The sequence below is a fragment of the Lissotriton helveticus genome, chromosome 1_1 (assembly GCF_964261635.1).
Source record: "Lissotriton helveticus chromosome 1_1, aLisHel1.1, whole genome shotgun sequence".
Taxonomy (NCBI): Eukaryota; Metazoa; Chordata; class Amphibia; order Caudata; family Salamandridae; genus Lissotriton; species Lissotriton helveticus.
This window is the reverse complement of record NC_136057.1, coordinates 1,254,232,390-1,254,259,982: the sequence shown is the minus strand read 5'-3', so window position 1 is coordinate 1,254,259,982 and position 27,593 is coordinate 1,254,232,390. Positions and strand designations below refer to the sequence as shown.

General features: G+C 44.7%; 1 protein-coding gene across 2 annotated transcripts in view; it reads right to left on the bottom strand.

The window, feature by feature from the left end:
* The window catches only part of LRRK2 (leucine rich repeat kinase 2), a 2,266,429-nt gene that overhangs the window by 1,934,222 nt on the left and 304,614 nt on the right, over window positions 1-27,593 (bottom strand). The window lies entirely within an intron of this gene.

Below are 27,593 nucleotides of genomic sequence, written 5' to 3'. Positions count from 1 at the left end.
GCCCTGAACCCTAAAAATACCCCTGTACCCCAAAACCCAAACCTACCCCTGAACCATAAAAATACCCCTATACCCCAAAACCCAAACCTATCCCTGAACCCTAAAAGTACCCCTGTACCCCAAAACCCATACCTATCCCTAAACCCTAAAACTACCCCTGTACCCCATAACCCAAAACTATATCTGAACCCTTAAAATACCCAAACACCCCAAAACATATACCTCAGTACCCCAAAACATATACTCCTATACCCATACTTACCTTAACCAAACATTAAAAAAACATGCTTTTACCATTCATGCATTTACAATGAATTTCGTTGTAAATGTATGTGTGGTAAAAGCATATAAAATGTAATGCCATGCGTGATAATGACATTGCGGAGTCATGGTACTTTCGTAATGAAAGTTTGCGGAGTGATGGTATGCGGAAAGAAAGTTGCGGAATAATGGGTGTTTACCCTCCCCCGGTAAGTACATTGGTGGCACGGCAGCGCACATCTCCAGCAACACTCATTTTTTCACCACCGATTTGAAAAATGCACAGGTCTCTCTCATTGATGGCCAGCACTGCCATACACTTTTAGACACACCTCCCGCCACAAGTTCTAGAATTGCGAACTTTAGAGCTGGAGAGCTACATTTTAATCTCGGCATCAGCTCAACATCCTGTGATTCCAGGCAAATCGCTTTGTCTCCCCGTGCCTACCACAAATAAATGTGTTCTTCTGTAATGTAAATTGTGCTCATGCCATGTTGTCGAGTTCGCGCTATATAATATTGCAAGGAACAATAAAGTAGGGAAACTAGAGTTCACACACTACTGAACGCGCACTCTTAAGTGCATCAGCAGTGCACTGTGAATCGGAGCGTTTCACAGGCCTGTCACAGATAAGAAATGCTATCAAAACGAAATCCTACAAAACAATATACTACTGGCCGGCAGCAATTCATACCCGGACAACGTCGGGACGGGCTGCTAGTTACTATATATTGATAGTCAAAGAAAGCATTCTGATTTGACTGCTATTTGCAGAATCATTCAGCTGTGTTTATAATCCTGTACAGGGCAAAATACTTTAAAACAACCTATCTGAAACTGTTTGGATACAGGTTTTTGAAAATATACCTATGCCTCATCGAGCAGACAAATGGTAGTTTGGATGTGACCTATCTAGAAGCCGAATGTCTCTGACTGCAGTGATGTGGATTTATTAAGACCAACAGTAAAAAACAATGTGGAGTACATGGGCTCATCCTTTTACAATCATGTCCATGGTATGAAACAGCAGAAAGTGTTACAGTCACAACTGTTAACCCCACTGTGCAATGGAGGCTCACAAAGTACCACTTCAACGAGGACGGAAGCCCCTAAGGTTTTTTTTTAGAAAGCAGAAGAGCACTAATTGGTACAACAGGATAGGAAAGGATTATGTTACTTACCCTATACACATCTGTTCTTGGCATGTAGAGCTGTAGATGCACATGCTTTGCATACTCCTGCCATCTAGTGTTGGGTCTGGATGTTTGCAAGTTGTTTTTATTCGAAGAAGTCTTTTCCAGCCATGAGGTAAGGTGACTCCGCCTTTCGGTGATAGTGTGCATGGGCATCGACTCCATTGTTGGATTGTTTTCCCACAAGAGGGTGAGATTGGAGTAAGTAACTGTAGTATAGAGATGTCCATGGGTATATAATGTGAATAATAGGAACCTCAACAACCATAGCTGTCCGGGGAGGAGGGAGGGCGCAGGAGATTCTACCGCTTTACATGCCAAGAACAGAAGCTTACAGGGTAAGTAACATAATCCATTTGAGGCATGTGCACTGTAGATACAGATGCTGTGCATAGATTGTATAGCAGTACCTTCCAAAAGTGGTGGCTAACCAGTGGGTGTTGCAGTTGTTTGAAAGATTGTTTTAGCACTGCCTGTCGTACATTAGCATGGTGACGGGCTAATACATCCACAAAATAATGTTTTGTAAATATGTGAGGTGTAGACCATGTAGCGGACTTACCAATGTCAGCTATAGGAATGTTGCTAAAATGGCCATAGATGCTCCTATTTTGCGGGTAGAATGTGTCCTAGGAGGTATAGTTAAAGTTATTTTAGCTTTAACATAACAAGTTTGAATACATTTTGAGATAGGATTTCCTTTATGAGTTAGAGCAAATGCAACAAAACTTTGTTTTATTTTGCGGAAATCTTTTGTCCTATCAAAATGGTGCAACCGTGCTCTTCTGACATCAAGTATTTGTAAAGACTTTCCTACTATTGAATCAGGCTGAGGAAAAAACACAGGTAACTCAACCGATTGGTTAATATGAAAAGCAGAAACTAATTTTGGAAGGAACTTCGGGTTTGCATGAAGAACCACCCTATCTTTATTAAGTTGAAAGAAGGGTTCGTCTAAGGTTAATGCCTGTAACTCACCAACACGGCTTAGTGAAGTCATAGCAATTAGTGCTAGCACCTCTCAAGGCTGGAAACCTATTGTCCAGGCCTCCCCTGCCGGAGTTTCGTCCAGCAGCAGGAGGTCAGACTCGTGTCTGTGGTAGCAGCATCCATTTTGTGATGCTGAGGTTCTGTTTAGCTTTAACCGGTAAAGCAGTAACCACATGTCGTCTCCCTCTGGAAGGGTGTAATCCTACACCCGCCGCCATAACTTGCGGTGGGGTAGTATTCCAAAGCGTTTGACACCTTACACAACATGTTTTGATAAAGCCAAACCAAAGTTAGCATTAACCGCGAGGATTATAATGCACTTGAGTATATGGTATGGCTATATCATAGAACAGCTATAAGGACATGGTTCTGAAAGCTGCAGAGGGGCTCAGCTCATGCAGGGCACTCTCTCACATAAAACTAAGCACTCTGCCTCCAGGATTGTTATGGCCTGCCATAGGAGTGACTTATAGGTGCATATGTGTCTATATATAAGTGTAGATATAGGAATACTATATCTAAGCAAGGGGTGATTACACCACCTTGCCCAGGCTGAGTGATCAGCCTGTGGTGTCAGTTTGGATGGCCAGCCAGGGGTGGCGTAATACATGCTACAGCCCCTGGTAGGCCTTGGATGCACCTATGCCCTGGGTACCTATGGTACACTATACAGGGGCTCACAAAGGTCCCCCAATACCCAATCAGGTATGTACCTAAAGTACATGGTATCAATTTAGAGAGAGAACAGCTGGGCTGTGGGTATGATTAGCAGGCCCACAGCCACACTAAAGTAAAAAAAACAGAAAATCACAGCAAAAAGTGGGGGTGACCATAGGAAGCATACCCTACTCTCCTACAGCAAGTATCAAAATCGGACATGCAGAGGATCTTGAGGACACAACTCAAGAACGGGGAGTGGGCCCAGACAATGCTGGACAGTGCAGCAGAGGTCACCATAGCTCGCAGGATCCTGAAGGATCATCTGGAGACAGTGGATCTGAATGAATGCTTTCAAGTTGAAACTGCAGCTACCAGGGTTAGTGTGCCCCATAAGTTTTATGAAGTAATACTCCGGATAGAGGGGGCCATAACTAGAAAAATAAGAGCACGCTTTTGGGAGAAACTCTAAAAGGGGTATGACATTCTTCTAGCTGAACAAGACTGGCCACCAGAATTTGTCAGGGAGTGCCCACATGGCGAAGAAATCATAATGCCAGCCTTCTCAAACCATATTCCTATTCATAAAAAATACACTTACGCCAGAAAATGGGCTGTGGCTCAGGCTCCAGCATTATATAAAAATCATGTGGGATGGGATGAGGACTCTCCGCACCATAAGATCAAGTTAAAAAATCAACCGACTGATCAGAGGTAGTATCCAGTTAAGCAAGAAGCTAAAAAACAGGTCAGGGAGATCCTAGATCAACTTGAATACCAAGGGGTGATTAAAACATCGTCAATGAACAATCCTATGTTTACTGTCTCCAAACCAGACGATACATATAGTTTAGTTTTGGATTACAGACATTTAAACTCTTGTTGCAAAACTTTTGCAGTACAAAATGCACACAGTGCAGCACTGATGAATAACATCATGCGCAAAAAATATAAAACCACATTAGATATTTCAAACGGTTTCTTCTGTCAAAACATTGCACCTGAAAGCAGGTATTTGACCCCTTTCTCAATAATGGGGACACAACGACACTTCTATCGTCTCCCACAGGGATTCAAGAATAGTCCAGTGTTATTTTCAGCCAGAGTAACAGAGTTACTACAAACGTATGACGATGAGGCATTATCTTATGTCGATGACATCTATCTTACAGATGATGACTTGGACAGGCACTTGAACAGGGTGAACACCATAATACTTGGCTTCGCCTCTGAAGGGTATGAATTCAATTTTAAAAAAGCAAGAATTGCCCACTTCAACGTCCTATTCTTAGGATACGAACTTTCAAGTGAAGGCAAAAGCCTGGCAGCAAACCTTTCAGAGAAATGTGCGCTGCTCCAACCTCCAAAAACGCGGAAAAACTTATAGTCAATTCTAGGTTTCCTGAATTTCATTAGAACTTACATTCTTAATTATGCAGAAAGGGTAAAACCTCTCTACGAATTAATCAAACCTGATTTCAAACAAACTAATTGGACACGAAAACACACAGATATGTTGTGTTCAGTGCAAACAGACATGTTAGCAACAAAACATTTACAAACACGCAACAACGTACGCAACCTTGTAATCTGAATCATCCCAGGGAGATGCGGATTCACATACCTAACCTTTATTGAAGGTGAAAAGGTACCAATAGCTTACAAATCACACTTGTACACACAAGCTGAAATGAAATTCCCTTCAACAGAAAAAATTCTGACAGCAGTTCAAACTGCAGTAGCAAAAGAAAGAACCCTCGTACGGGGTAAACGCATAAGAATCATTACTCCTGTACCCGCCTTAGAGGCAGTGAAGAAGGTAAGCATTCCAAATGCAAAAGCTTTACATCAAAGATGGATACAATGGGTTAATTTTCTTGCTGCAACAGACGTTGAATACGTTTTTGACCCCTATTTGAAAACACAGAATTTCTCCAATACGAACAAGAACATCCTCTGCCCACTGAGATTCTGCATCTAGAACACTACGGATGTATAATTTATACAGACGCAGCACAGCCCGCAATTGGGAGTAAACAAGCTTATAGTGCTGCATGCGCGATTATTAAAGGTCGCTGGCACGATGGCAAATTCAGACCTATGGTCACAAAAACTCAATCTCTGGGAGACTGTACAGCTCAGCAAACTGAACTACAGGCTTTTAAGATGGCGCTGGAAAATACAGATCGCTAATTCCCCATACTCATAGTATGCGATTCGTATTACTGCGTCCAATCTTACAATGAATACTTGCAGAATTGGGTTCAAAACGGTTTCTAAGACGCAAAAGGCGGCACAATCAAGCATAAATTGCTTTGGGCACAAGTCGCTCTATTACAGAAAGAACTACAAAAGACTCACGTGATCCATACACTGAGTCATCAGCGTGATGGCATTCACGTTAAAGGGAATTCATTGGCTGATGAAACCGCAAAGGCAGCTGTGCAAACGGCGTACGTAGCTGCAATCACTTGTACAAAAACAAAAATAGACAGCAAAATAATGCAAGCTGTCACTGCCTCAGTAAAAGACAGCGGTAAAACGGTTCCAAAAGGCTTTCCACTCGAGTAATCCTATATAACTGATACAAATAATGTTCCTTTTGCCCGAAACCCTGGAGTAGGGCATAGAGTAATTCCAAACATGGAACATAGATTAGGACTAATTTTAGCAGCACATGAAGGGCTCGCCACTGCACACGCAGGAGTCATTACAAAAGCAGAGATACTGGTGGCCGCGCAGGAGGAACCAGACCCGAAACTATGTTTTGGAATGTGAAATCTGCCAGAAAATGAAAGTTTCAACAGTGAAAAACCCGGCGCAGACGCCCCTTCTAATTTAAGATAAACCATTAGCGTGCGTTTACCTGGACCACTGCGGTCCCTTACAGAGGGATGGCAACTATAAATATATCATGATTGCAGTGGATTCGAGCTCAAGATTCATTTGGATGTTGTCTCACCGCTCGGCTGACGCTCACACGGTTATAAAAGATTTGCGAGTCTTTATCGGCACATACGCAATCGGCACGCTACATTCTGACCAGTGTCCTGCGTTTAGCTCCAAAGCTTACAAGCAGGCCATGGCCAATCTGGGTGTTGCATTGCGATTTTCGAATCCATTCCATCCTGAGGGAAATTCGGTTGTGGAGAGACATAAAGCAATCTATAACAGCTAGGGTATTAGGCTCGGGTGACTGGTGGGTCAAACATCTAAAAATGTACAATGTAGCCTTAATAACCTGCCAAGAAATTCTCTGGGTGGAATCACTCCATATGAAATCCTTTTTGGTACTAGAATGCTTGTCCGGGATCTTGATCGTCCTACTTCAGTGGTAGAACAAAAACTCTTTGATATCAAAGACCGTTTGGCTGTTTTGCAGGACTTAAATGAAACTAGAAGAAGTCTAAGCAACACAATACAAAAGCCAACGACCACTGAAGAAAAACTACCTGTCCCAGCGAGACCTGTCTGGATTCCAAAGATTGGGGATCTAGTCAGGGAGAAAATAGCGGATAAGAAGGAATTTGGGTCTTCTTACAGAAAACCAGTACCTGTACTAGCAGTCCACGGATCAAGAACAGTGTTACTGCCGCCCCTTGCTGGAAGAAGGAGAACCGGTCTGTATCAATTGACCTGGTCAAACCACATCATGTGGCTGATAATTAGTAGTAGGCCCAGTGGACTCCAAAGATGTAGCAGACGACCAAATCTTGCTACTATCCAAGAGGTTCAAACTGAAAGACTCATCACCTTTGAAGAATCTGCAGTGAGAAAAGAAGGACTATGCAACAAAGCCATGGAACTTGTGCCTCTTGAAACCCAAATAACAGTTCGTCAAGACACTCCTGTCTACAATGATGTAGCATCTGACTATACCAATATGTCAAGGGAACAAGCAGCTCCAGCGATTTCAAATAATCTGGATGCAATACCAAAAATTGACTGAACTGCCTCTAGCTATTTAATCAACTTTGATAACTTTTCTGAGGATCCCAGTGAGCCCGAAACAACGCCAGTAAATAAAAATTTCAAGGAACAATTAACGGAACTTTGTCACCAGCTTGCAAGTACATATCTGGTTTCACCATGGGCTGAATTTTGGATTGTGTTAGGTGTACTTTTTCTCCTACTATGGCTGATTCTCGTTTTAAGCTTGGGAAAGCTGATTGATGGAAAATACAGTAAAATGGACACAGCAAGTAAGAACATCAACTTGCTCCTGAAGCCACACAAATCATCTCATCGTGAACAAAGAGACCTGTCATCAGTGAACATCACAGCCATTCCTCTACCTGGTGGTATAGCATGGGACAGAACTGATTATGACATTTATGGTCCTGTTTAACCTTTGAAGATTCCACACCAATGTAAGGTTTCCTTGAGGGATTTTGTTTCACCAAGCACATTTTCTGATGATTGGGACTTTGAGACTGTTAATGACATGATGGCAGACTTAGAAATGTCAGCAAAATTTGCAAAACATGAATACTTAGAAGATTCATCAGATTATGAACAAATGTATTGTTTTAATCACTTTGGTCACCATTATTTGCACAAATCGGCAAATCCTAGAAATGTTTTAACTTATAATCAATGGGAACATTGTCCAACGCCACCAAAGGGTAGCTCTAAAACATTTTATGAAAAATGTCCATACTTTTCAGGTTTTAATACCACAAATCCAGAAACATTTTACTTTAGAAATGTTAATAAGACATGAATGAAAAATATGATGACTAATACTAAACAAATGTATTCTGCGGCCTTTTATGCTCAGTTGTCCACATTAGGGTTTGACTTTTGGAAAGACAACATTGAGACAAAAACTGTCTGGGGCACAAAAGAATGGCAGGTGCAAGGATTAGAAGCCTTATTTAGAGCCTGCATCATCCCAGAACAAATATTGTTTTTAAATGAAACTGTTCAACAGACATCTTGTCTTGGCCTGGCTAAGATAAAAGATTTAAACAAACCATCCATACCAAAGCCCACACCTGACAATAATACCACTACAGATGAGGAGGTAGACGTAAACCACATTTTAAAACAGAACAGAACTAATCCTGATTGGAAAAATTGTTAATCTGGCACACAGACACGAATAACTGTCAAGATAGATTCCTGAACAAGACACAAGGGTTTACAGTAACTAGGCTAGATACAAGATATGTCCATAGACAACATCCAGGGATAATAACAACTTACAGTGTAGGAAAACTGTGCCTTGAGTGGCTACCAAAGTCCACACTCCCGGAAATAAAACAACACTTAACTTTACTTAAAGATGGCGTTGATTTGAGAGACTTCTTACAAGGGCCTCGTAAACCACGTCATAAATGTTTCATATACGCCGGTATTTAAGCTGCTTACAATGAAGCATGGAAAGTCACGCAAATGGAAACTGCGGAACGAATACGAGAAATTTATCAGATTAATTTAGAGAAAGCTCTCTCTGTAGTTGACAATGGATTAACAACTCTGTCATCCAGAATTTATTCTTTGGACAGCATTGTATCCTCTGACATAGACATAATGGAACAGGACTTGCTAATGTTACAACATGGCCAGTCTCAATTGCGTTCTATAATACTGCTAGGCTGGACGTTACAAAACCTTCGTTCTGGCTATGTGCCTTGGCGTCTAATCAACACCACATCATTGTTTACTGGGTTTAACCTTACAGATCAACAAATCTCTTTGGCACAGAGGGGAGCAGACTATACGGTGCTGAGCATAGAAAAACTGGAGAGATTACCATTGACCGTGTCTGAGAAGCCAGCCATTGAATGGATAATACATGGCAACATCACAATACCAGTGACTATTTTCCAGTTTCAGTATTGCGTATAACACATACCAGCAGGCCTGTATGAAAGGTTGGGTAACGAGTACATAAAGTAAACCTGGGATTTACAATACACACACAAATGTTGGAGTGGGGGAAAGGAGGTGTTTCTTAGTGTTAAAAATTGCAACAACGCACTAAGCGGAACTCTTCTATGTCAAGGCATTAATTTGCATGGAGCCTGCAATGGTTCTTCAAACAACTTATGCCACCTGCAGGGTTCCCCAGCAGCAGTGATAGATCCAATTTTTAGGCAGCTTATGGAAGCTACATAAAGCTGAATGATCACAGCGGTTGTGGAATGATGCCAGGAATAGCCTATCTCATTAGTGTGTCAGCCAGGGACACTTGTTGTATGCAAGTATTGTTTCCTAAAACTAAGACAGACGGAGAGTCGCCATTATGGCCTTCACTGAACATCTCGTCTATACGAATTGATGTTCCCATGAGGCACAGGGTCAGACTGATTTGCATATGGCCATGTCTGAACTGGGGTTGCAGAGTGGGCTAAAGAACGGTGATGGAGTAAACCCAGATCTGTTGACTGGGTGTGAGTGTTTGATTGGTATAGATGCTCAGTCCATCACCACCCCCCTTTTGTACCGCTTTGTTCGTCATAAGTTGGCAGGGTATGCTCAGACGTGAGTCCCTTGCTCACTTTGCCACTGAATTCAAGCAAGCCGGGCTGAAGACGGCTGAAATGCCAGAAACCGGTCCTCGGTAGCTTATTTCCGGTCCAGGGAAGGCATGGCTTGGCAGTTCGGGCTTGACTGTTCCCATGAGGCACAGGGTCAGACTGATTTGCATATGGCCATGTCTGAACTGGGGTGGCAGAGTGGGCTAAAGAACGGTGATGGATTAAACCCAGATCTGTTGACTGGGTGTGAGTGTTTGATTGGTTCAGATCCTCCGTCCATCACCACCCCCTTTTGTACCACTTCAACAGGGCCACTCGTCCCGCCACCGACAATGGCAAAGTTTCCAAGAACTGCATGCTACCCTTAAGGCCCCTTACTGCTCTGCCAATATTACCTTCGAGCAAGTCGTCCTGGGTGTGGTAAATATGCGTCCCCAAATTAGGGAGGCAATGGGGTTCCCATGTAATGTCAGGCAGAGACGCAGGTGGGTCGCACGCTCGGAGCACCGGGAAGATGCAAGTCTTCGTCCAGTTGACCCTTAGACCAGAAATATCCCCAAAACGGCAAAGTAAAGCTTGTGCTCCTTCCAAGGCCTCTCCGGCATCCTTCAAGAACAGTAAGAGGTCATCTGCATACAATGAGATGTAATGCATCCGGCTGCAAAGACCCAGGCCCTGAAATGCCCTCCCCAGCCTAGCCTGTATCACCAGTGATTCTATGGCAAGGGCGAACAACAAAGGGGAAAGCAGGCAGCCCTGCCTACGACCGTGCCCCACCGGGTATGAGGATGAGATAACCTTACCAACTCTCACCCTGGCGCTCGCTGATGAATACAATATTTCAGTCCAACGGATATACCCCTCTCCAAGCCCGAAGGCTCTCATAACGAAAGAAAAACAAATAAGGCCACTCCAGGCTTCATCTGTGTACAATTGATCTACTTAATGAAGTGGTTCAACTTTCATCTACTGTGGTAGATGATTTCTTTGCCAGACTTGACGACTTAATGTTTTCTCCTGACACCGAGAATAACTTTTGAAATTAGCACACTGCATTCCATGAACTCTGATTCGACCTTAATTTTTTCAAAACATAACTTCTAACTTTGGAACTCTATTTTTCTACGATTTTATTTGACTTTTTTCCAAAACTGAACTTTGGTACAAAGTAATCTGCTTAAAGTAGAACTATTCTATGAGAACAAGAATTCTTTGAATACTTCCTAGAAACAATATTGACCGTATCAGCAAACCAATTCAGTTTATATATTCTGCTATGAGATGGTCTCGAATTTTTTTCTGTAACTAAGAGACATTTCATACATGTAATTTCGTGATTCATTCAGTTAGAATTGTCGATATCACACTATATGCTTACAATGGAATCATTGCTTTTTAATGCGTACTGTACAAATGCTCATTTTATGTGTACAACAATTTTCAAATGCATTTTATGTATTTTTTGGTGGGATTGTAAACACATGCTTCAGATATGTTTTAGTGCTTCAGATTTAGTAATATTTAACATAATAAAGTGGAGTGTGTGTTGTATAGCATTTTAGGACCCTAGTGTAACGTTCCCGATTCATGCCCTTATATAGGTATAAATCACCATATCCTTATATAGGCATAGAAATCATACCCTTATTTAAACATAGCTCAAGCAGTCCAAATACGAAATGGCTACTTCCACTAGTTCTGAAAATCCACAACGATTTCTTGGAAAAACTCGGCTTCAGCAGTTAGGTCTTCCCCTTGCTTGAATGCTGACTTGTCCAAGAACTCATGGAGTTTTCAAAGAACTGAGACTCTTTGATGACGTTATTACCACCTTTACGTCAATCTCGCACCTTCAAGGTATAAATATGCCCACACTTGCCTTAGCAAACACAAAGTGGTTTGGAGCAGTTCGACTATCTACTTGCCCGACGCAGCTCGCTACAGCAAGTGCCAAAGGAAGCCGACCCTCCAGCAGGCGCACTGAGAGAGACGCTGTCTTTTCTCTTGCTGAGAAATCCAGCTCCAGTGTTTCCAAGCTACCCTTGCGGGTTGTTGGGAAATCGAGTCCTGAGACAGAGAGATACCAGACCTCCTTGAATCTAAACCAAGGTACAGAGCTGATTAGACCCTAAGAGAAATCTTGGATAGATTCTTCGCAAAAAGAATACTAGATTTATCCTACACCTCATTTACTCCTTCCCTCGTACCAGACTTAGGTTAGGCACACCGGGGTAGGCGTATTTTAGAAGCACCAGTTGAGTACCTTTTAAACCTTTCTTTATTTTTGTATGTATTCTATGGCTTAGAAACCATATCATGCTTTTACAGTATTATTTTATAATACTTTTTGCTGTAAACATTATACTTTGCAGCCAGTATTACGATTGTAGCAGTTCATTTCTTCTGCATGAGAAAGAAGACTGTTCAATAAATACTTTTATTGAAAACGCCTGTCTCTCTATTTTCTCTGCACCTCTGGTGAAACGAAGCATGCACGATTGACTGAGTAAAATATCTATCTATTGTTTCCACGACTCTGAAGATCAGTTTTATCTTGGGGGAACAAAGTTGTCATGTTTATGCTGTTGTCAGAAACTACTCCCTTCTTGTTCATTCGAGAAAGTTTCTAGTGACCTCTGAACTAGCTCGCACTCACAATTAAGTCAAGTATATTCAATAGAGACCTAGTAGACCTCAGTCCTACGTCTAATCTATAGGATATATTATTCCAATGCGCAGAGCCTATTGGGAATATAGGAAACTACACTACAGTAGTAAGTTTTGAACATTTTGAATTCTGACTGTATTGGGAAGAGGCAAAAGCTGTATGAGTGTTTAGCGTTGCCCCTAGATAGGTTTGCAGTTGTGAGGGCTGAAGATGGGACTTTTGTGCAATGACTGTAAATCCCAATTGATGGAGAAGGTTTATGGTGTCTAGAGTGTGCTGTAAACACTTTTGCTGTGTATTGGCTTTGATGAGCCAATCGTCCAGATATGCGAAGACATGAATTAGTTGTCTTCTGAGATGAGCTACTACTACTGCTAGACCTTTTGCGAATACTTTGGTTGCAGTAGTGACTCTGAATGGGAGTACTTTGAATTGGCAGTGATTTCCTGCTATAACAAATCTGAGATATTTGCGATGTGCTGAGTGGACAGGAATGTGGAAGTATGCATCCTTTAAGTCTAGTGTGGACATAAAGTGGCCTTGTGTAGCAGTGGAAACACTTGCTGAAGGGTAAAAATGTGAAAGTGTTCCGACAGATGTATAGTATGTATAGGATTGACAGTCTGAGATCAAAGATTGGTCTTAGCGACCTGTCCTTTTTGGGAATCAGGAAGTAAAGGGAGTAAACTCCTGAACCTTGGTGTTGTAAAGGAACGGATTCTATAGCTCCTTTTGTTAGTAGAGCTTGTACTTCTTGTTTGAGGAGTTCTTGGTGTTGTAGCGAGATTCTGTGAGTACAAGGTGGAATATTGGGGAGGGTTGCTGGCAGTAACCATGTAGGATAATGTCTAATACCCATTTGTCTAATGTTACGGATTGCCAAATGGGAAAATTGTTGTAGTCTTCCCCTCGACAGGTGTAAGATGGTCGGGGGGAATAGTGAGCAAGTCACTGTTTGTTGAGAGATGGAGAGCTATGCACTGGTGTACCTTTACCTCTGCCCTTGAAATAGTTTCCTCTGTAACCACCTTTACAAAATCCTCTTGTTGGCGAGGGTGTGTACTTGACTTGTATGAGGATGCATTTGGATCTAAGGAATTACCTTTGGATCCCCCTCTATAGAATGAGCGGTACAAGGTGCCACAACCTCTCTTTCCTTCTTCCATTTAGTTGCTTCCCTGTGAAATGGATCTAAAAAAGAAAAACACTCTTGCGGGAAATGCCCTCTTTCTGACATTTTTCTATTCCAAAGTGCAGCCTCGGGATGGATAGAAATAAAAGGTTTTAAGTATGAAAAATAAATACATAACTAAATAAAGCAAGACAGAGTGATTGCAAAGTGGCCAGATTGGTTTTATTCACATCCAAACACATCAGCCTCACTTTACAGTGAAGCGATACTTTTGTTTTCTCGTCTTTCTTTGAACAGAATTGTTGTCCCCAGGTGGGGAAGTGCACCATTCCTGGATGTATTGCAATACCTGGTTGATAGGTGGATTGGAAAACAAAAGTGTACCATGGCTCTGTGTTTAAGAAACCATACTGCTTACGTTTTGTAAGGATATAAGAAATCGACATTGAAACGGTTCCATTCAGGGCCCTGTAGTCATGCCCTTAACTTTTCAGATAAAACCACTCGCTGATTTCTGAATAGTAAGTGAGAGATTGTTCAGGTAACCATGTTGTTTCTGCTTACATTTCACATGCTTTACTTAATCTTGCATCCCCTATGAGTGTTTGCTTTTACTTTAAAAAAAAAAATAATTTAGGAAGCGTATTACTCTTATCAAGTCCATAAATTGACTTGAGCCACATCCAAGTGTTTATAGCGGGCACAATTAGGTTGTAGCTAAAGGCAGTGCGAGTTTCTCTCAGTGGGGCAGTATGGTGTTCAGTGGGGGAGAGGATGTGGCACTATGGCCAGAGCTGTCGAATTTGGAACTAGGGAACTGGGTTCAGCCTTCATGACCAGTCCACCAGACCACTCTACTGAGGGAGCATATTCCCATGCTAGACCTTAAAAAGCCTGATGACTTAGCACAAGCAGGCATACCCTAGTGTTGTCAATTGTGGGTTAACCTTGAAGGCCTGTCCACCACAATCCATACTGAAGTTCATCTCCAGTCTTGCGGGCAGGCCTACGAAGAAGCACACCCTAGAGCAACAGTGATCCTGTCACTGTGACTCTGTCACTGAGGTCACATGAACCTTGAGCATGTTAGGGCGGTGCGAACGGTGTGACCACACTGGGAACCTATTTTGGGTGGGTGCCTAGTGTTCGCAAGTATATTATGGTTTATTTGCTGCCTCCTTCCTGGCCTCCAGAAATTTTGAGCAACAATAAAAATGTCACGATAACTTCGATGATTAATGTTCTTCCTAGAGAGAGATCGGAGTTTTGTTTAGTGGAAGGGTTGACTCCTGGAAAGGTAGCACAGAGGGTTAATGTGCCTGCTGCAAATAACATGTACCATGCAGATCACAAATTGCACATAATGTTAACTAGGTTAGTAGGTTACTGCTTTTGTCAGAAAGATCCGTTTGTTACTTTAAGTTTATAAGTTAAAATCCTAACATAGAACCGTGAGCTATTAAACTATACTGCCTACTAGTATGGTTGTCATGTGGTTTCTACACCTTGTAGTCCTTTGTCTTATGTAACATTTCCTATACAGTGATTTAAACACATATAAATGATTGTCTCTGTGTAGTGTGTGTGATGTAAAGTGCTCTGACGCCGTACACTGGTATGAGTGGAGCTGTAAATCAAATTAAACGCATCTGAGAAAGTGTGTGGTTATGGAGACTTGAGGGGGACTCTTAAAGGGTGTTAGTCAGGGAGTCCGAGGCGTAGGTGATCATTGGGGGCAACAACAAACACTGTTGCACAGGGCGCCACCAGCACTAAAGCCGGCCCTGCCATCGAGGCCAGTCCGCCTCACCCATTGGTACCTCCATTGGCCTTGTTTCAGCAGTAGTAGCTGCAACTCCCCAAAGATCGGCAATGCAGGATTTGCACGCACCCCAAACTAAGTTTGCAAACTTCACAGTCTCTCTGCTTCATGCACAAGCACTTTTAACATGTGCTACCTGCTCAGAAGCCACTGGAATTCTGCAGCAATGGGGGACAAAATGATGCTGCAGTGTTGACTAAATTATGCAACAAAAAAAAAGGCTGCAGCGTAATACAATATATATTCTTCTACTTTATTATTTAGACATTTTACACGTTAAGTCTCTGCGAAGATTCTGCCTCATTAGTATCAGTGTAACATATAAATGCAGCACTGAGAAAGGTGATCAGTCAGTATCACTGTACCATACAAATGCAGCAGTGAGAAAGGTGATCAGTCAAACTTTGCAAAGGGTCGTCCATTTGCAGCAACTCAAGTCATGTTTTTTAGTAACTTTTTATCTGTTTGAGCTACACAAATGATTAGTTAAAACTGTAAGATTATGTAGTGTATGATGTATTATATGGCAGAGCCATAATTATATAGAAAACATTTGCAAACTAGGATATTTTGCCATTCATGTTTGAATTGCTCTTGTGGAAGAAGGGAGGAGAAGTGCTAATGATAGAAACTGCATGGCTTGGAGACAAATGGCTTGTGATTCCACTTTTAAGCGTATTTGGAACATTGTGTGATTGGAAGTATATCCCACTTTGTGAATGTATTTAAATGCCAATAACTACTATTAAACCTTAAATAATCAAGTGTATCCATTGGTTTAATTAAATAACACAATAAGATGTAACTGGTCCGTGAAATGCCAAACAAATACTAAAAATTGGGATGTTTGGCACATTCTGGCCACACCTCAGACTCCGTCCACTGATCCAATCCTTTGGTTATCCTCGCCCTTGGAGTCTCCGCCAGCAGTACCCCTACTTTTTTCCCCCCACTTCGACCACTGTGTGGAGTTGCTGCTGCGGGGAGCCCGTGGGCTTGCAGGAGTGCAAGGAAACACCCGGCGAGGGACAGAGGGACAGTGGGGCTGCGGCGACGGCCAGCGACTCCGGCAGGAACTTGAGTGTGCCTAGATCTGATCGTGACCGTCCCGGAACCCCTTCCCGCCTGGCCAGTATCCCGATAAGTGGACTCTGCACTAGACTGGCGGGTCCTGGCACCGGAGAGGGGGTAAGCAGCCTCTCCGGGTGAGTGTGAGTCTGTACTGACATCCATTGGGCGGAGACCACGAGGGGGCCCGGGCTGTGTTATCGCTTGCTCGGAGCGCACCTTCGGGGGTGGAGTCCTACAGCGGAGACCAGCCGTGCCGGGTGGTGTGTGGCGGACAGGCCGGGGTGTGACACTGAGGTTTCTCCATTGGAGCGCACCACCCCAACGTAGCAGAGACCTCCTCCCGCGGGCTAGAATATGACCCTTCCAAGACAGAGACAACAAGGGGGACAAGCTAGCACACAATACAGTTCAGCGAGCTGCACCACACAAAGATGCCACGCGAGAAAGGCCCAACTGGGATTGAGATGGTGTAGGATTGCTGCCAGCCAGGAGGGGTGGCACAGGACTGAGCCAATCTAACAGCCCATCATAAGCTCCGGGGGCGCTGACTGTCCCCTAGATGTGCCATAGCTGGATTAACAGAGCTCCTTGGCATCTGGAGGTGGGTGAGGCGTAACGCTCGCTGCAGGGTTCCCGGGCGCCACTGGACCCGGGCCGTCATCAGGGGGCACAGATACCCTTGGCGGCTACCCTATCGGGAAAGATAAGTGACAGATTGTGGTCCACCTCCACGGGAACTGTGAAATGGCTGACAGTCCACCGGATTTATAAATTTGCACGCCAGAACGGAGTGGGATCTGCCCAGAGTCAAGGGACCAACTTGCGCAGCGGACACGGTTGACTAGCATCCCAACATAATGAAACGCAAGGGGGGTGCATCAGTGCAGCCTAGCAGACTTGACAAATACACAGTCCCAAAACAGTAATTGCCAGATGACGGGGCAACAGATGGCCAGACAGGCCGTCGCTAAGCTCCATAATGGCAGCGATCCAATTGCTGGGCGCAACACTCGAAACTAAAATAGACAAAGTCTCCATCTAAATGAACTTGCTCAGAGCGGACATGAATAAGACGTCGGAACGTGTAACAAAGACGGAGGCCAATGTCACAGAGCTGCAAAGCACAACCCGGAAACTGGAAGAATGAGTCCAACAACTTCTCCTTCAGCACCGTCAGGTTGCTCTTAAGCTGGAGGATCAGGAGGGACGGGCCCGCGGCAACAATATCCGAGTGGTCTGGGTTCCAGAAGGGGCGGAGGGGCCAGGCGTCAACCTTTTCCTTGAAGATCTAATATTGAACCATCTCGAATCTAAACGACTCTCCGCCTTCTTCACTGTGGAGAGGTCGCATAGAGCCCCGATCCCCCGCCAAAACCTGGAGCGGCCCCTAGGATGATCGTAGCCAAAATCCTCAACAACAGGGACCGCAACACAATATTGCAGGATGCCCATCTACAAGGGGATCTCCGATATGAAAACACCACTGTCAGGTTCTTCTCAGATTTTACAGCAGCAAGAGCGCCGTTCTTTGACGGGGTGAAAAGAGCGCTCAGAGACAAAGGCATCAAGTACATTATGTTGTTTCCAGCAAAGCTCAAAGTTATAGCAGATGAGAAATCATGGTTCTTCACGACCCCGTTGGATGTGAAAGTATTTCTAAATGAAGGGAACGCATGGAAGGCGAGATCCAAAACAGCAGACAGCTGGAGAGATACCCGAGTGAGTCCACCGAGCTCCCTAGATAGTCAAGTGGAACCGGACAAGAGAAGCCTGTGATCCTGGAGATTGAGATCCATGAGCCAGACGACCTTAGAGGCCAGTGGAGAATGAACTCCTCTTACCTGATATCAGACTCAGGTACTCGCTGTACCACTCAGTAATTTATAATGTTTGATCTTTGACAAGGGGGTGGCATCTACTAAGCAAGGTGAGCACTGCGGGACTGATAACGTATCATAATGCCACTTTCCTAGTGAGGGCTGGGGTCGGGCCCCGGGGAGCCTGAGGCGGTGCCACCCTACAGCCCCTGTAACAGTTGACGAGTTATTTGGGTGAGCTGCACACTGCTAGTTGGGGATGTGGGTAGTTTTGAACCTACACAGCAGGGTAGCAGGGAGGGAGGGGACAGTTTATGGGGTTTTCTTACTGCTGGTTGTATTTTTCTTTTCATTGTGACCCAAGGAAGGGGGTTGTTGGGATGGGAACGGATGGTCACGACTCACACAACTTCGATTACTAGGTCTGAGTTACATACCACAAGGGCTTAGAACACGCCGCCTTAATTTCAATGAGTACGCACTGGGACAAGAGCCTTAAGCTCCTGAGTTGGAACGTCAATGGGCTCGGGGACAAGGTAAAACGGAGCATCATGCTCCAATACATTAAACAACACTCCCCTGATGTAGCGCTGCTCCAAGAGACACACCTAGTTGGAAACACCTGTAAGGCTTTAAACAGATGGGGGTACAAACTGCTTGCCCACTCCGGTTTCACGTCAGGGTCAAGAGGGGTTGGCATTCTCCTTAAACAATCCTTCCCACTTAGCATACAACACACGTGGGCTGACGAACTTGGGCGTTACTCTGCGGCCTCGGGACAATGGCAGGGACGCACTCTGACAGTGGTAACGGTCTATGTGCCGCCAGGTTTACAGAGCCAGACCTTTAAGGACCTGGGGACTTTCATGCTCTCGCTCCCGGAGGTCCAATTGATGGTGGGTGGGGACTTGAATTCGGTTGTCTCTGGCCGGCTAGATCATTCTCCACCCAGGGACATCGGCAACGCGGGTAGCTGGCTCAAAAACTTTCTAGAAGCACTGGGCTTCACGGATCTCTGGAGGACGTACCTCACCATGAAGACAGACAATACACGTTCCATTCAGGAGCGCATCGAACCTTCTCCAGAATAGACTACTAGCTCGTGGCCGTGTCTCAGATGGCGACAGTGCGTGAAATACCGCACATGGCAAGAGGGATTTCTGACCACTCCCCGATATGGACGCACTGGCCCCCAAGTGAAAAGAGAGTGGGTAGTGTAGCTCCTATCAACGATTGATACTTCCGCAATCCCATTGTTAAAACTGAACTCACACGTGCCATTGACCACTACTACCAGGAAAACGCGGGTCGGTCGACTCTCCCTCAACTCTCTGGGAGGCATCTAAAACAGTAATCAGGGGGGAGGCATTGTCAGCCATTGCCGGAGCTAGTGAAGAAAAATGTAAAGATATGGTTCGCCTCAAAAGTGATTTCCATCTGGAGGAAGAAGCAGGTGAAGGGGAAGCCCAGGATAGCCATCACCACTTACTGCTGAAAAGAAACGAGTACAAGGCCGTCGCAACAGACATGGCCAAAACCTTAGCGAGGGACAGCAGACTATATGACCAAGGAGATAAACCTGGCAAATTAATTGCATGGCTTGACCGAAAAGAGAGGACGAATAGACTAGTACCTGAAATCAAAAGTCGCGTGGGTGACGTGATAACAAATCCCCAGGATATAGCCAATGCATTTGCAGCTCACTACAAAGTGGTCTACCAGCATGGCTCTGACTTGCCGGATGAAGACTCAACGGCACTCTTGGCAGACATTGCCCTGCCTACCCTTACAGCTGAAGAACTGCAAACATTGAACAGTGCCTTAACAAATGATGAAATAGCTGAGGCGATTAGGAACCTCCAGAGAGGAAAAGCCCTGGGTCCTAATGGAATAACCATTGATCTGTACAAGCTTAAGCCTGACAAACTTGCAACCCACCTTAAAAACATGCCCGTAGCGAGTAGGGATTGAGGCCAACTTCCACGTGACCAAAGAATAGCAACGTTAGTCACCATACACAAAGAAGGGAAACCGAGAGACGAATGCTCATCCTATAGGCCCATTTCCCTTCTGAACGCGCAACCTAAAATCCTTGCCAAACTATTGGCAACCCGGCTAAACCAGGTTATTTGTAAATTAGTGCACCCCGACCAATTCGGCTTTATGCCTCATCGAAAAAACAGCCCTAAATTTACGTTGGTTACAAGGTGTAATGGGGCGACTGGCCAAAATCCGGGAAGAGGCGAGCGTGGTGTCACTGGACGCCACTATGGTGTTTGATACTTTCGAATGGCCAGCTTGGCTTCAGCCCCAGCTTCATTGGATGGGTTTAACTCCTCTACTCGGACCAACTGGCACAAGTAATAGTTAATAACAAGATGCCGGCTGCATTCACCCTTAACCGAGGGACTCAGCAGGGCTACCAGCTCTCCCGCTTGCTCTTTGCCCTATCCTTTGAACAGTTAGCGGCCTAGATACGCAGAGACACATCCACCAGAGAACTCAAATGGACGGAGGGGTAGGAGGACCGCATCTCCTTGTATGCTGACGACGTTCTCCTACACCTAGCCTCTCCTCAGAAATCACTACGAATTATCCTGGACATTTTCACTAGCTTTTGGAAAAACTCTGGGTATAAAATTAACTGGAGTAAGTCACTGTTCTACGTTCTACACGGAGACCCTTCACCCCCACCTCGGGATTGCCCAATACAAGTAGCACTAGAGGGATTCAAATATCTAGACATTTTCATTAACTCAGACGCCAAACGTCGGTACGAGCGCAATCTCCTCCCCCGCTACAAAGAGACCTCCTGTGGGACAGTAGACCCCGAATAGCACTTCACAAACTCACATTAGGGTGGTACGGTAGAGGTATATATATCAAAAAGTACTATTGGGCAGCCCATTTGGCAGCGGTGAACCATTGCACCTATCGTCTCGGTGACTATCCTGGATACAGGATGGACAGATGCCTACTCCCTGGCCGGAACTTGAGCAGTATTTACAACAAGGGGTGGTGAGGGACAGAGTCTCTGAATTAAGCAGAATACTCTCACCCAGTCAAAAGATCAGGGCTAGATCCAACACCGTTTTTTAACTCATTGCACCATCCCAGTTTCAGAACCTGGCTGTATGCAAATTAGTCTGTTCCTGTCCCAGTGCATGATGGGAACAGGGCAAACCAAACTACAAAAGCCAATTCTTACACTGGGAAGGAAACAAGCTTCCGGGGACCGGTTTCTGGCATTACAGCCGTCTTCGGCCCAGCTTGCTTGAATCCTGATGGTGCAATGAGTAAGGGACTCATGTCTGAGTATACCCTTCCACGCTTAGGGTGGACAAAAATATTTACAACAAGGGGTGGTGAGGGACAGAGTCTCTGAATTAAGCAGAATACTCTCACCCAGTCAAAAGATCAGGGCTAGATCCAACACCGTTTTTTAACTCATTGCACCATCCCAGTTTCAGAACCTGGCTGTATGCAAATTAGTCTGTTCCTGTCCCAGTGCATGATGGGAACAGGGCAAACCAAACTACAAAAGCCAATTCTTACACTGGGAAGGAAACAAGCTTCCGGGGACCGGTTTCTGGCATTACAGCCGTCTTCGGCCCAGCTTGCTTGAATCCTGATGGTGCAATGAGTAAGGGACTCATGTCTGAGTATACCCTTCCACGCTTAGGGTGGACAAAAATATTTACAACAAGGGGTGGTGAGGGACAGAGTCTCTGAATTAAGCAGAATACTCTCACCCAGTCAAAAGATCAGGGCTAGATCCAACACCGTTTTTTAACTCATTGCACCATCCCAGTTTCAGAACCTGGCTGTATGCAAATTAGTCTGTTCCTGTCCCAGTGCATGATGGGAACAGGGCAAACCAAACTACAAAAGCCAATTCTTACACTGGGAAGGAAACAAGCTTCCGGGGACCGGTTTCTGGCATTACAGCCGTCTTCGGCCCAGCTTGCTTGAATCCTGATGGTGCAATGAGTAAGGGACTCATGTCTGAGTATACCCTTCCACGCTTAGGGTGGACAAAAATATTTACAACAAGGGGTGGTGAGGGACAGAGTCTCTGAATTAAGCAGAATACTCTCACCCAGTCAAAAGATCAGGGCTAGATCCAACACCGTTTTTTAACTCATTGCACCATCCCAGTTTCAGAACCTGGCTGTATGCAAATTAGTCTGTTCCTGTCCCAGTGCATGATGGGAACAGGGCAAACCAAACTACAAAAGCCAATTCTTACACTGGGAAGGAAACAAGCTTCCGGGGACCGGTTTCTGGCATTACAGCCGTCTTCGGCCCAGCTTGCTTGAATCCTGATGGTGCAATGAGTAAGGGACTCATGTCTGAGTATACCCTTCCACGCTTAGGGTGGACAAAAATATTTACAACAAGGGGTGGTGAGGGACTTGAGCAGAGCACTATATTCCAAGCCCCGCAGGTATTCATTAACGGACCAACATATCACTCAGTCCAAGTCTGGCACACGGTAACCCGTAGTTTAGGTTGGGACGAACACTCACACTGGCTACTCCGCTGTGGGACGTGGAACAACTAGGCACCCTGGGGGGGACCAAAGGGTTTGATAAGTGGGATCTCGTTGGGTTGTCACAGATCGGAGAGTTATGGGAGGCAGGCGGGTGGTATCGTTCACCTCACTCCAGCAAACACATCAACTAACTGACACAAAATACTTCAGATACCTGCAGGTCCGGCATGCCCTTCGGACTAACCTTCCTGATGGGTCCTCTCCCCAGAATACTCTCCATTGGAGGACAGGCTGCTTGACGGATACCTGCCAAATAAAGTCATCTCCCTTACATATAAAAAACTCATCAATAACACTCCAGATCCTCTTGTACCTCTACGAGAGCGATGGGAGAGCGACGGATTAAAGCTCGATGATGAAGAATGGCAGGAGGCAGTGGCCTCCCCACGGAAGGTCGTAATTTAGTCCATTCAGCTAAAAATACTTCACAGGATATATGTCTCGGGCCCAGATTGGTACAAAAGGGGAGGACGACTGACGAGCTGTGCAGGAGACAGTGTGGCCTAGAGGGCTCCTTTCAACACATTTGATGAGAGTGTGGGTTGATTCAGGGCTACTGGAGGAAGGTACACGAGTGTATGAGTGAGATATTGGCAATTGTGATCAGGCCTGAAGCCAAGAGGTGTCTCCTGAACATGTGGGAACCCACAGACCTAAACAGAAAAGACAAATTATGGGCAATTTTGCGTCAAACGGTAGCAAAAAGGAACATCTGGCACCTGTGGGGGGCAGCAGCACCGCCGATGCTCGCAGACTGGAAGGCGGATATGGACTGATGTATGGTAAGGGAAAAAACTGTCTATGTTGCACGTGGTTGCCCCCAGAAATGGATTGCTATATGGAGTAGATGGAATGTGTATCATGGGAATATATGTGATCCCCCTGTCCTTCCTTCCCTAAACGATCCAACATCACCGTAATCATAACTACCATGTCTCACTGCAATTGGAGTGCTATACTATGTAACTGTCAAGTCTCCATGATTGTTCTATTGACTCTAATGTGTCTGCGTAAAGTTGTGACCAGAAGGTTCAGTAAAAAGACATAAAACAATTTTTTTTTAAAGTTCTGGTGTTAATACCTCTTGCTGCTGTATCAGCAGCATCAAGTGTACATTTGACAGATGAATTAGATAGGAGTTTACCCTCCTGCACTAATTCTTGCCCTTTTTGTCTGGGTTCTTCTGGGAAATACTGTAGTAACTGCTCCATTTTGTCCCAATGGACCCTATCATATCTTGATAGTAGGCCTTGTGTGTTAGTTATATGCCAATGGTTGGCGGACCTTGCAGCTGCCCGTTTCCCTAATGCATCTATTAATTTAGACTGCTTGTCTGAAGGTGGTGCATCTTCTGTCATTGAGGAATTAGCTCTTTTCCTAGCATTTGATACAACTTAAGAATGTAGGGGTATCTGTCCGCTAATAAAAATTGGATCAGTTGGAGGGGGTTTGTATTTTTTGTCATCCCTAGGTGTTAAAATGCAAGCCCGTCCAAGGTCTTTAAAAAATAATTGGCATAGTGCATCATGCACGTTAACATAAGTAAAGATTGTGCTGTCCTATGTGATGTTCCTAATGTCTCAAACAGAAAATTCTCCTTTAAAGATTCCTTTTAGGGTGTGACCTCATGGTATGACGCTGCTCTGGAAATTAACTACTGATATCCTGTGTTGTCATCAGGAGGTAAAGGCTTTTTAGGATATAGGTCAGGATCATTATCATTTGCAGGATCAATCTTATAATCATTCCAAGGATCTGTAGGTGGTGAACTATCCTCACCTGTGTAATCAATACCAGGCAGTGTGTGTGACGAACCCTGTGATGTAATAGTGTAGTAATGTGTGTAGTTGTGTTTTTGCCATTTTGTTTATTGCAAGGTTCATAGTGCTTTTGATGTTCAGAGTTCATTCCTTATGATGTCACCCGTGGAATCCTTTTGTTGCCTAGATACTCTGTAGTTGCTTGCAGTGGAGTCTTTATGCTGAGCCTGGTGGAGCTGTTTCTTACTGGCTTCACGGCCATGTATATTCAATAAATACTTGCTGTATTTATACCTCTTTCCGCCTAAATTACTACAAATTGCTAAAGGGTTTGAGCCTGGTGGTGGTGAAAATTGTGGAGGGGTTTGGATAGGGCTAGTAACCATGTCCTTTTTCAGAGGGATTTTGCTTAAATCCTCGGAAGGAATGTTCCATTTAGAAGGAGTGACATGTTTAGCGGATATATGTCCAGTGTCTGGATTAATGTAGATCTTTTTCTGCTTAGGGTCCAACTTTTCTTCCATAACCTCTAGGATCAGCTCTGGAGGCTTATGATGGGCATCTTTTGCTTTCGGTGCTGGAATTTTCAGCACAGAGCTGGATTTATCCTGGTTTTTCTTTGAGGCCGGAGATTTCTGTGACAAAGGAAGGTTTTCTCCGCTCGGTCCTGAGCCGGAAGGCTTGACTGTCTGTTTTGGTTCAGAGCAAGAGGGCAGGGCATTGGAAGCAGCGTCTCGGTGCCGGCCATGGCCATGAGACAGTGGTGGCCTAGAAGCCTTACGTTTGGTAGAAGAAATCTTGAGGGGCAAAGGGCCTTTGGTACTCAGGGCACCCTGTTCCACTAGAATGTCTTCAGACTCTAGCTCAATTTCCAGTTCCGAATCCGACTCTTGGATAGAGAAAGCCTCCGCCTCTTCCACTACCGACACCTCCATTTCTTCGTGTTCAGTATCTTCTCCAAAGATATCTGGAGAGTGTTCGATGTTCTGCAGCTGCCGGTCCCTTCACCGAGCCAGACGGTCTAAACAAAGTCTTTTTGGACTGGAATGATCGACAAGCTTCTCAGTCCTCTTCCTTGTGCTCCGGTGAGAGGCACAAGTTGCAGACTTTATTCAGGTCGGTGCACGGATACTTGGAGTGGCAGCGAGGGCAGAATTGAAACGGAGTCTGAGTGTAAGTAGACCGATTCAGATAGGCCCGAAGGCCGCCAACGATGTCTTCTATACCGAAGATAGAGTGTTATTCTATTTTTCGAGAAGCAAAGAATATGAAACGCACAAGAAACAATACCGACGATGGTACAGTGTGTTCGCGCTCCGAAGGGAACCCAAAGAATCGTGTCAAACTGGAGCGGAAAGAAAACAAACAATGGAGTCGATGCCCATGCATACTATCACCAAAAGGAGGAGTCACCTTACCTTGTGACTGGAAAAGACTTCTTCGAACAAAAACAACTTACAAACATCCGGGCAGAACACTAGCTGGCAGGAATATGCAAAGCATGTGAATCTACAGCGCATATGCCTCGAAAATAGTGTCTGAGACATAGATGCAAATAGATTACAAGTTCCAAACTGTATTACAACTACAGCAATGGGGTTTAGAGCTAACTAGAATGATCATGTGCAGCCCTACACAGAGGATTAGTGGGCACAATTGAAAACCTATCTATACTAATAATATAATAAAGAGAGAGCCCAAACCTTTGAGGCGGGTAATCTCAGGAACCACAGCACCAATCACAACACCCAGTACAGCGTTGGAAAGGGAAGTTGCAGCAGATGGACATAGGCTATGCAGACGCCCACCATATACATTTAAAAGGTAAAAGAACCGTGCCAGCAAAGTAGTTCCTTGTAGGCGTGTCTGCCTTGTGCTGTGAGCGTGTGCTGGGGCGTGACAAACGCTGGGGGCGTGTGGTACGTTCCGCCCTTCATGCCATGTCTCATATTGTGTGCTGTGGGCGTGTGTTGGGGGCGTGGGTGTGTGCGGGATTACGGGGGAAAAAAAGGGAGCGTTGTGCCCAATATTTCATTGTTTTTTCTTCCCAGGTTCAGTACATCCCAGCTCCGGGTGTCCACTCTGCTCCCTTTAAATACCCCTGCACCCCATAATCATAACCCACCCTTACTCCTTAAAATACCCCAACACCCTTAAACACTAACCCATCTTAACCCTATAAATATACCCTGTACCCCAAAACCCAAACCTATCCCTAAAGCCTAAAAATACCGTGTACCACAAACCCCAAACCTACCCCTGTACCCCAAAACCCAAACCTAGCCCTGAACCCTATAAATACCCCTGTACCACAAACCCCAAACCTACCCCTGAACCCTAAAAATACCCCTGTACCCCAAAACCCAAACCTAGCCCTGAACCCTATAAATACCCCTGTACCACAAACCCCAAACCTACCCCTGAACCCTAAAAATACCCCTGTACCCCAAAACTCAAACCTAACCCTGAACCCTAAAAATACCCCTGTACCCCAAAACCCAAACCTGGCCCTGAACCCTAAAAATACCCCTGTACCCCAAAACCCAAACCTAGCCCTGTACCCCAAAACTAGCCCTGAACCCTTAAAATACCCCTGTACCCCAAAACCCAAACCTACCCCTGAATCCTAAAAATACCCCTGTACCCCAAAACCCAAACCTAGCCCTGAACCATAAAAATAACTGTACCCCCAAACCTAGCACTGAACCCTAAAAATACCCCTGTCCCCCCCCAAACCTACCCCTGAACCGTAAAAATACCCCTATACCCCAAAACCCAAACCTATCCCTGAACCCTAAAAGTACCCCTGTACCCCAAAACCCATACCTACCCCTAAACCCTAAAACTGCCCCTGAACCCCATAACCCAAAACTATATCTGAACCCTTAAAATACCCAAACACCCCAAATACCTCGGTACCCCAAAACATATACCCCTATACCCATACTTACCTTATCCAAACATTTAAAAAAAACATGCTTTTACCATTCATGCATTTACAACGAATTTCTTTGTAAATGTATGCGTGGTAAAAGCATATAAAATGTAATGCCATGCGTTATAATGACATTGCGGAGTCATGGTACTTTCGTAATGAAAGTTTGCGGAGTGATGGTATGCGGAAAGAAAGTTGCGGAATAATGGGTGTTTACCCTCCCCCGGTAAGTACATTGGTGGCACG